This window comes from Microtus pennsylvanicus, chromosome 7, assembly GCF_037038515.1.
Source record: "Microtus pennsylvanicus isolate mMicPen1 chromosome 7, mMicPen1.hap1, whole genome shotgun sequence".
Classification (NCBI taxonomy): domain Eukaryota; kingdom Metazoa; phylum Chordata; class Mammalia; order Rodentia; family Cricetidae; genus Microtus; species Microtus pennsylvanicus.
The window spans coordinates 23,548,443-23,558,483 of record NC_134585.1 but is presented as its reverse complement, the minus strand read 5'-3'; the positions used below and the strand labels follow the sequence as shown (position 1 = coordinate 23,558,483).

General features: G+C 47.7%; 1 long non-coding RNA gene across 1 annotated transcript; it reads left to right on the top strand.

Moving 5' to 3' along the window:
• Nucleotides 1–552: 552 nt before the first annotated feature.
• On the top strand, nucleotides 553–10,041 carry LOC142854513 (uncharacterized). Its single transcript, XR_012911338.1, has 3 exons — nucleotides 553–677; nucleotides 7,062–7,202; nucleotides 9,376–10,041. It is a non-coding gene; the product is annotated as an uncharacterized LOC142854513 (long non-coding RNA).

The window sequence follows — 10,041 nt, the reverse complement described above, 5'->3', positions numbered from 1 at the left end:
CCCCCAAAACAAAACAAAAACCAGAGATATTTCTGTTCCCGGCTCCAGGGAGGGCAGGAGCCAAATTGTGTATGTATGTATGTGTGTGTGTGTGTCCATGTGTGTCCCTGTGTCCGTGTGTGTTGAGAACAGATAACTGTTATGCTCCAGTGGAGCCCCTGAAGAAATCACACATCGCCTGAAGCTCCTTGGCAAGGGACGCAGACAAGTGTCAGGAATACGAGCTTGGCTTCATTTTATTTTTCTCATTTTGGCCGAGAATGTAAGAGAACAAATACCCATGTTGTGACTCCTCAGTACTGTTCCCGAGAGGAGGGGATAGATCTAAAGCAAACACTCTAATGAATATTTACTTTAAATCTTTAACAACCAGTCCTCAGGACACAGGCCATGGTGCTGGAGGAATGATCTGGAAGACTCCAGCTGGGGCTCGTGGCTGACTTAGAAGGATGAGTGATTCGTGGGGGATGAGCCAGCAAGAGGTGACACTGGGAGCCACAGCTATTTACAGCTGACTCGGGAGAATTTTCAAAACGACTGGGCCAGCTCTTCGGAGTGCAGTTAAATAGCAGCTGAGGGTACAACCTCACTTCTTCTTCATGCTGCCTGGATTACAGATAGAACGGCAGGCGGCAAAGCCTTGTGGAGGAGGACAAATCAAGACGGAAGCTTGCCAGGTACGGTGGTGTATGCCTTTAGTTCCTGCATTTTGGAGGCTGAGATTGAGTTTGAGGCTAGCCTGGTCTACATAATGAGCTCCAGGCCAGCTACAGCTTCACAGAGAGACCCTGTCTCAGAAAAAAGACAGACGCTTGTCCCAGATATACAGGAGAGGAAAGCAAGTGGATTACTTGATCTTAGCAGTTCAAGGCTGACAGGGCCAGTGGGGTTTTGCTCCGTGTTCCCCTTTGATACTTTTTGGTTGTTGTTTGTTTTATCAGTGACTTGGGTTCTCTAGAGTGGCCTTGAATTCACTGTGTAGCCAAGGCTGGACCTTTAACTTGGGGTCCTCCTCTGGCTTCTACCTCTTAAGTGCTGGAATTACAGATTTGTACCATCAAACTAGGCTCTCCAGGCCAATTTAAATTTACTACTTAGCCCAGGGTGGCTTTGTTTTTTGTTTTTTGATCGATTTGTTTTGTTTTTTGGATTTTTGAGACAGGGTTTCTCTGTAGCTTTGGAACCTGTCCTGGAACTAGCTCTTGTAGACCAGGCTGGCCTCAAACTCACAGAGATCCCCCTGCCTCTGCCTCCCGAGTGCTGGGATTAAAGGCATGCACCACCACCGCCTGGCCAGGGTGGCTTTGTACCTAGAGCAATCCCTCTGCCTCAGCCTCCTGAGTGTGGGGATTATAGGTGTGTATCATCGTTCCTTGTGTCTTCTTTCTCTTAAAAGGTAAACTAAAGGAGCCGGGAGACAGTTCACTGGGTAAAGTTGCTTGCTGTGCAAACACAAGGACCGGAGTTTGGATCTCTGGCACCCACGTAAAGTAGGGCGTGGTCTGTCTGTAAGTCCAGCTCTGATAGACAGAGACAGAGACAGAGATCCTGGGGTCTTGTTGGTCAGCCAGTACAGCCAGTGAGCTCTGAGTTTCTTATTGAGACCTGGTCTCAATAAACAAACAGGGTGGAGAAGAGATTGGGGAATGAAGAGTGAGTGTGTTTGCACACATGTGTGCATGCACAGGGATGGATCTATCACACACACCAAACCAATTGATTAAATACGTAACAAGATAATTGGCTTTGGTAATCTGTGGGGAGGAGAAACTATTAGACATTGTGTCTTCTCCAGACAAAAGTTCATATGTCAATGTCCTCCCCCGGCCCTGGCCTGTCGAGGGTGGGATTGTCTGAAAATACTCTCCACCAGGCCTCTCCAGGCCACGGAAACTTATCTGTTGGATTAATGGCTGAATGGACTAATCTGACCTGGAAACAGGCTCCTGCACCTTCTGTGGCAATGAATCACCCTTCTGTGGGTACTTTTCTCCTAATTGGTCAAGTAGTCAACAGGTAGTGCTGATAGGCTGGAAATAAAATAACCCCAAGAGCCTCCTTAGAAGAAGGTGGTCAACCAGAAGCAAGCCAAGAAGAATATTCTGAGTCTTTGACCGCAAAGCTGGACTTTTGAGCTAAGCAAAGCTTCCTAGTTCAAGTGAGGGTAGACACCGTGTGTGTGTGTGTGTGTGTGTGTGTGTGTGTGTGTGTGTGTGTGTGTAGATCAGGCTGACCTCAAACTTCACAGTGATCCTTCTGCTCCAAGGACAGGGAGGACAGGCCTTCTACACCAGCCCCACTAGAGAGTTACTGTCTCGGTCCAGGCAATTTGAAGGCAGAATAAGAACAGATGAATGCCCAACAGGCTGAAATACTATAATGGAAATCTCCAGAAAACCTAAAGATTCAGAGCCTGCTTGGTTCCAAAGACATAAAGCTCACACACTTCCAGCCCAAGAAGAGAATTTTATCACTGCCCAGGGGACTAGGATAGGTGACACACGGGTGGCCAGAGGCTAGCCAGAAGATGTCTTCATAGGGTGTCACTACCTTGATGATGTTACTATAGCCACAAGCCTAAAGCCAGACACAGTGATGCATACCTATAATCCCAACATTTTAAGAGGTGGAGGCAGGAAGATCAGGAAGCTTAAGATTCTCAGATACATAGTAAGTTTGAGCCTGGGATACACAAGACCCTATCACAAGACAAAACAAGAACCAGAGGCCTGCAGGTGGCCATTATTGGTAGTGTGTTTACCTAGCATGACCAGACTCTAGGTTCTGTCTCCAGTGCCTCATAAACAGGCCGTAGTGGTATATCAAAACACAAGGAGTTGGAGGCAGGAACACCAGAAGTTCAGGGCCACTCTCAACTGCACGGCTAGTTTAAGGCCAGCCCTAGACACATGAGACCCTGTCTCAAACATAATGGGGGTGGGTGGCAGATGGCTCAGCAGGTAAAGACACTTGCCTTGCGCGTCTGGAGATCTGAGTTCTATCCATAGGACCTGGGTGAAGGCAAAAGGGAAGAACTGCCTCCACAGAGTCAGGCCCTGACTGCCGCACTTCTTATCCCTGCCCCACACCATACACAATAGTAATAAAATGAAGTTTAAAAAAAAATCTGGAATCAGTAAGATGGCTCAGCCGGTAAAGCACTGGCCTCCAAGACTTGACTACCTGCGTGGTGGAAGGAGAGAATGGGCTCCCAAAAGTTGTCCTGTGACCTTCTCATGTGCATCCTGACAAGTATACACCCATACTTATGCACACCTACAACAAACACACCAACAGATGCTGAAACAAAATTTCACGTCTGACACAAAAGGTTTCTCTGTAGCTTTGGAACCTGTCCTGGAACTAGCTCTTGTAGACCAGGTTGGCCTTGAACTCACAGAGATCCACCTGCTTCTGGCTCCAGAGTACTGGGATTAAAGGTGTGCACCACCACCGCTCTGTTAGCCCTGTTTATATTGTATTTATTTTTAAGGGATGGGGTTTTGTTATGTTGACTTCCAGGGCTTAGGCAATGCCCCTGCCTCAGCTTCCTGTGTAGCTGGGATCACTGTCCAGTGGGTTACCTCTTTGGAGCAAGGATTAAGATAGAAGAAAGTTTAGAATCTCGCTGACTCAAAGTGGTCCGTATGGGACATGGACCCTTCCCGATTTCTCCTGCTGTCTTAGAAGTTCCAGTCAATAAGACGGTTGGAGTTGACGACAAGGAGCTTCAGCTTGTAATTGCCCAGTGCGGAGGCTTAGGCAAGACAATGGCCTGGTGCATGTTGCAAATTTGATGTTTTCGAGTTTATTTATTTCAGACAAGTTCTCATGTAGTTCAGGTTGACATTGAACTCCTGTCTCCATGACTGGAGTGCTAGGATTATAGCCACATGCTCTGCCACACACAACGTCAGTTTACCCTTCTGATGGTTCTCTCCTCTGCCTCCCCGACTTCTAAGCACCTGGAAAGTCCCACAATGTAGAGACAGTATCACAAACTAATCTGGACAGAGCCCTGGTCTCCCATTCCTTCCAGACTCAGAGACCATTTGGTCTCTTCTCATCAGCGTCTTCCTTCATCTGGTGAGCCCCAACCAGAGCCAAGTCTCTGAAAGCAAAGGCCTAACTGGAGGAAGAGCACAAACCTGAGGCTTGAGGTATCTGGAGCTTCCCAGGTTGGAAGCAGGATGCTCGCACAGATGGAGGTACTGAGTGCAATTCTCAGACAGCTCTCTGTTTTTATGTTTAATTGGCTAAGTCACCCCCATCTCAGAGGCATGGAGGTCCTCCCGACATGCGCAGGAGGCCTGCGCCCCTCTTGAAGGCTGTGCTTGAGCCTGGGTATTATTCCAGCGATGCACCCCAGCTTCTTCTGACCTCCCTGACCTGCAGGCGCTCAGGAGTGACTCAGCAGCCCTTGCCTGCTTTGTACTGGCTGCTCCGGTACCCCGCCCTGCCTGTAGCTCTTGGATGTTCTCAGGGGAGCAGCAGTGGGCAGACTTGGCAGGCTGACATATGACACTGGGGCAGAGCAACATCCTGGATCTACAGGGCCTGAAGATGCCAAAATGGAACCTGTGCGTCAGGGATGGATGGAGCTGAGGGCCTGCTGGGTGCTGACTTCCCAGGGTGGTAGGGTAAGAGAAATCTCCTTGTGTGACATTTCTACTCTGTCCCTAGTACACTGCCCTCATATATAGTTGGTGCTGTGACAACAAAATATAAATGCTAGTAAGAAGCAGCGTTCACAGGAAACTTTTCCTAAAGCACAGGAATGGCTTCTCTGGCTGAGGATGTAGCCCTGTGGTAGAACGCTTGTCCAGTATGTGTGAGGTCCTGAGTTTAAACACTAAGAGGGGAAAAAACGGATTTTCAAATTCAAAATCAGCTTGGCTTACACAGCAGATTTTTGTTTTATCCGAGACAGCATCTCCGTATGTAGCCCTAATTGGCCTGGAATTTACTATATAGACCAGGCTGGCCTAGAATTCACAGAGATCTCCCCTCTGCCTCCTGAGTGCTGGGATTAAAGGTGTGGGCCACCACAACTGGCTATATAGCAGATTTTAGGCCAGCCAGGGCTACATTGCAGGATCCTATTCCAAGCCAGACCTCTGGGCTGATGATGTAACCCAGTGGGTACAGAGCTTACTTAGCATGCTAGAGGCCCTGGGGTTTGATCCCCAATACTGGATAAACTGGGAATTCTGGAGGCAGGGGACCAAGAGGGCATCCTCAGCTACATAGCAAGTTTGAAGCAAGCCTGGGCTGCATGAGACTCTCACAGAACAAAACAAAACACTAAACCAAAGCAAAGCAACAAGGACAAGAAAGGAAGGTGACAATTTAAAGAAGATTTAAAAAAAAATCTCTTTTTAAAAGCCTGGATGGATTGGCTGCTGTTTAATACTGAATCCCTTCCTTCCCATTCAGAACAGTACTAAGACGTCTCAAAATGAACATTTGTTCTCCTGTGTCTTTGACCAGAATGATGTCACGTGACTGTGAGGGAGGATGGGAAATGTAGTTTTACTGTAGACCCTCCTGTTCCAGGTTAAAGGGGTTCTGGCAGTGGCTGACTGTGACTGTGAGGGAGGATGGGAAATGTAGTTTTACTGTAGATGCTCCTGTACCAGGTTAAAGGGGTTTCTGAGGATGGCTGACTGTCAAGTTCAAGGAGCAGAGGTGAACGATAATGGAATAGAGCAGCCACGAAGAGCGCGACAGCTGCTGGCATTACCATGAGGGGTTGTCGATGAACCAGCATTATAGACGAAGATGGATGCAGGCAGAAAAACCAGACGCTGAAGGCTGTGGGGTGCTTGCCTGGTGTTGGGGTGCTTGCCCAGTGCTTAATAGGAAGAGGTGTCCTTGAGATGGCTAAGCCCATATTTAGTGACATCTAAGGTCCCCAGGTCACAAAGGAAGGCCAATGCAACCAAAGAGAGTTAGGCTGGGATCCTAACCGAGGAAGAGAGAGCCTGTCCCTGGGACACTTCGAGGGGAAGGGCCCTCAGGGATGAGGAGGCTCCAGGTGGCAGTTTGGAAAAGTGGTGCTATGGGCCCAGGGCACATTGCTGTGGCTTGGGGTGTCTGGTAGCAGTAGTGGCAACCCTCTGGGAATCTGCCATATAAAACCAAAATTTACCCAGGTGGTGGTGGAACAAACCTTTAATCCCAGCACTCAGAAGACAGAGGCAGGTGGATCTCTATGAGTTCGAGGCCAGCCTGGTCTACAAGAGCTAGTTCCGGGACAGGCACCAAAGCTACAGAGAAACCCTGTCTCAAAAAACCAAAAAAAAAAAAAAACCCAACAAACAACAAACATTCAATATATTTAGCAAAGGAGTACATGCATATGTGTGTTCATACAAATGCAATATTCCTGTGGAAGTCAGAACACAAATTTGAGAATCATTTTTTTTTTCTTCCACCAAATGGGCCCCGGAAATTGAATTAGGTCCACAAGCTTGGGGTAAACACTCATTAAGCCATTTCAGTCCCCCCACCCCAGATACCATCTTTGAATTCCTGATCCTCCTGCCTCCACCTCCCAAGTTCTGGATTTAAAGAAACGTCACCATGTCTGGTTCTAAGAGGGCTTTTATGATTTAGGTACCTGCTGATTTGGCTGAAAAAAAAAGTGATAATTCTCTCATCGTGTATACACATGTACACACATACGTCTTTCTTGAGATGGTGTCTCCTCTATCCTAGGCTGGTTTCACACTTGATGGGTAGCAGAGAACGACCTTGAATAGTCTGGTTCTCTTGCCTATTCAGCACCGAGCGACTGTGTTCTGTGCCAGCAAATCTCCCAGCTCTCTTCATCTTCTCAGGGACCTGCTCAGTGCCCACTTCCCCACTTCGCTCCCCAGGGGAAGTGGGAGCTGCTGGCAGGAACTGCAGAAAGGAATTCAGAGGCCTGAGAGCAGACTGCAGGCCGTTAGAGGAGGGCTGGGTTCCCTAGTCAAGTTCCCTCAGTCAGGAGACCTGCTTGCAAACAAGATTGTTGCCCAAAGTGCCGTGATCGCTGATGGCTGTCTTTTTCTCCCCAGGCCTAATTTTACACACTGGTACAATGAAGGAAGGGACTGATAACTTCTAAGGGCCTGTGCCAACGTGCTAAGAGGCCTCTCCTCACGTTGTCTGGGTGTGTGTGTCATTCCATTCAGCCCCAGGGTCACTTACCGAAAACTGTGAGTAGGTTTGTTGGGCTATCTTGACTTTCCCTACCAGGGCTGGAATGTGGTGGTGGTGGTGGTGGGGGGGCTGAATAGGGTTGGGAGGGCTGGATAGGGTGGGGAGGGCTGGAATGTGGTGGTGGGGGGGGAGGGCTGGATAGGGTGGGGCAGCCTCTGCTACTGTGGTCCTCAGAGGCTGTCTCCACTTCTGGCTCACTTCCCGTTCCCTTTTCTAGTGATGGTAACTTCCCTACCTTTTTATGTTTCTGAAAAATTACATTTACTTATTATATTATTTGTGTGTGTATAGACACACACGTGTCACACATGTCTGAGGTCAGAGGACAACTTGCAGGAGAAGACTTTCTTCTTCTATCCTGTCGGTCCCAGGGACTGAACTCAGGTTTCCAGGCTTGGCAGCAAGCACCTTTTACCCGCTGAGACTACCTTGCCCGGCCCACCGTTATTTAACAAAATGCTATTAGACTACATTAATTATAATAATGAGTTTCATGATGACATTTCCATGCTTGTATATGATGCATTTGGCCACATTCACCCCACCTAGTCCTCATCCTGGTGATCTCTTCTATGTAGCCCCCTTCCATGCCTGTGTGTGTGTGAGAGAGAGAGAGACCCACTGTGTTTCATGAGGAACATGGGTGTTTCTATGAAGAAAAGGCTTCTAAACTCCATATGGTTCTTTGCAGCACCATACTGGTTGCTCCAGAGCCACTGTCTTACAAATGACCACCCAATGTTCTGCCTGTGCTCCTTTTCATAATACACCCATTGCTGGAGTTAATCCTCGTGGCCTTAAACCGAATGACATTTCGCAGATGGATGTTACCCACCTACCCTTAGCTGGAAAGCTGAAATACATGCATGTTTCAGTAGATACTTGTCCTAAAGTAGTTTTTGCTTTGCTGCATAGTGGAGAGAAAATTAAAAATGTGTAGCCCTTTATTCAATAGCACCATGGAGGCTTATATACCCAACAGTCAAGTGGGCCAACAGGTGAAAACCTTATCCTCTGATCCTCAAGGCCAAGGCAACACGCGCTCGTGAAGCAGAGCTGGTAAACAACTTTGACACAGCTTCCAGTAACTCAAATCAGAAGGAAAGTAAAGATCTCTAGCAGGGAAGAGCAGCTGGAGGCCAGGACGCCAAATGGTCCCAACAGGTGCTATCTACATGAGCATGGACACCTTACCAGTGACTACACCACCATTCTTTTTTTTTTTTTTTTGACCAAAGGGTCTCCCTCTAGTTCCTACTGACGTTGAATTTACTCGTAGCTCAGGCTGGCCTGAATTTGTGATGGTCCTCCTATCTCAGGCTGAGGTTACAAGCTTGAAGCACTGTGCTTGGATTCTTCTTTTTTGTTTTTTGAAACAGGGGCTGGAGAGATGGCTCAGAGGTTAAGAGCACTGACTGCCCTTCCAGAGGTCCTGAGTTCAATTCCCAGCAAACCACAGGGTAGCCAGGTTGGCCTGGTACTCTAGATCTTCCTGCACCGGTCTCCCAAGTGCTGGAATCACAGGCATCATCTGCCAGGCCAGCTTGGTAGGGTCTTGTTTGTTTTTTTGCTTTTGAGACAGAGGCCCACTGTGTAGACCTGGCTGACCTGGGACTTGCTCTGTAGTCCAAGCTAGCTTTGAACACACAGAGATCTACCTGCCTCTCTGTCTTCCAAGGGCTAGGATTAAAGGTCTACGCTCCCTTCCCCAGCTAATAATAAAAACATTTTTAAAAATTTATTTATTTATTATATATACAGTGTTCTGCCTGCATGTATGCCTGCAGGTCAGAAGAGGGCACCACCAGATTTCATTACAAACAGTTGTAAGCTACCCTGTGGTTTGCTGGGAATTGAACTCAGGACCTCTGGAAGGGCAGTCAGTGCTCTTAACCTCTGAGCCATCTCTCCAGCCCCTAATAAAAACATTTAAAGATCTATTTTGTTGCTAATACCATGCATGACTGCAGGTGTACAAGAGGCATCAGATCTTCTTGGAATTGGAGTTCCAAGTAGTTGTGACAACTCTCTCACTCCCCACAATGGGCGCTGGGAATTGAATACCAGTCCTCTGGAAGAGCAGCAAGGGTTCTTAGCAGCTGATTTTTCCCACATCAACCACTCCAAACCAATTTTTATAATATTATTCTTTTATTTTTTTTGAAACAGAGTCTTCCCATGTGGCTTAAAGGGCCTGGAAATCTTCCTGTCTCAGTCTCCCCAGTGCTAGGAATACAAGCACAGGGTGCCACACCCAGCATGGATTCTTGTCTTCATCTTCCATCAATCATGAGTCCCTGTTATGAAGCATTTATTCTTCCTCCAAGCCACATAAGCTTCCTGAAAAGAACTTTTCTTTTACTTTTTTTTACTACTTTCTTGTTCAGACTTCCATTCTCCCCACCTTCTTTTTTTTTTAAATATTTATTTATTTATGTGCATTGGTGATTTGCCCTGGGTGTTGGGTCCCCTGGAACTAGAATTATAGACAGTTGTGAGCTGCCATGTGGGTGCTGGGAATCGAACTCGGGACCTCTGGAAGAGCAGTCGGTGCTCTTAACCGCTGAGCCATCTCTACAGCCCCTCTCCTCTCTCTCTCTCTCTCTCTCTCTCTCTCTCTCTCTCTCTCTCTCTCTCTCTCTCTCTCTCTCTCTCTCTCTCTCTCTCTCTCTCTCTCTCTCTCGCGCGCGCGCGTTTTCAAGACAGGGTTTCTCTGTAGCTTTGGGAGCCTGGCCTGGAATTAAAGGTGTGCGTCACCACTGTCTGGCTCCCCACCTTCTCTTGACACTGATTCAGAGGCCTTGGAGTCTACCTTGCAATCTATCGTCCTTAAAT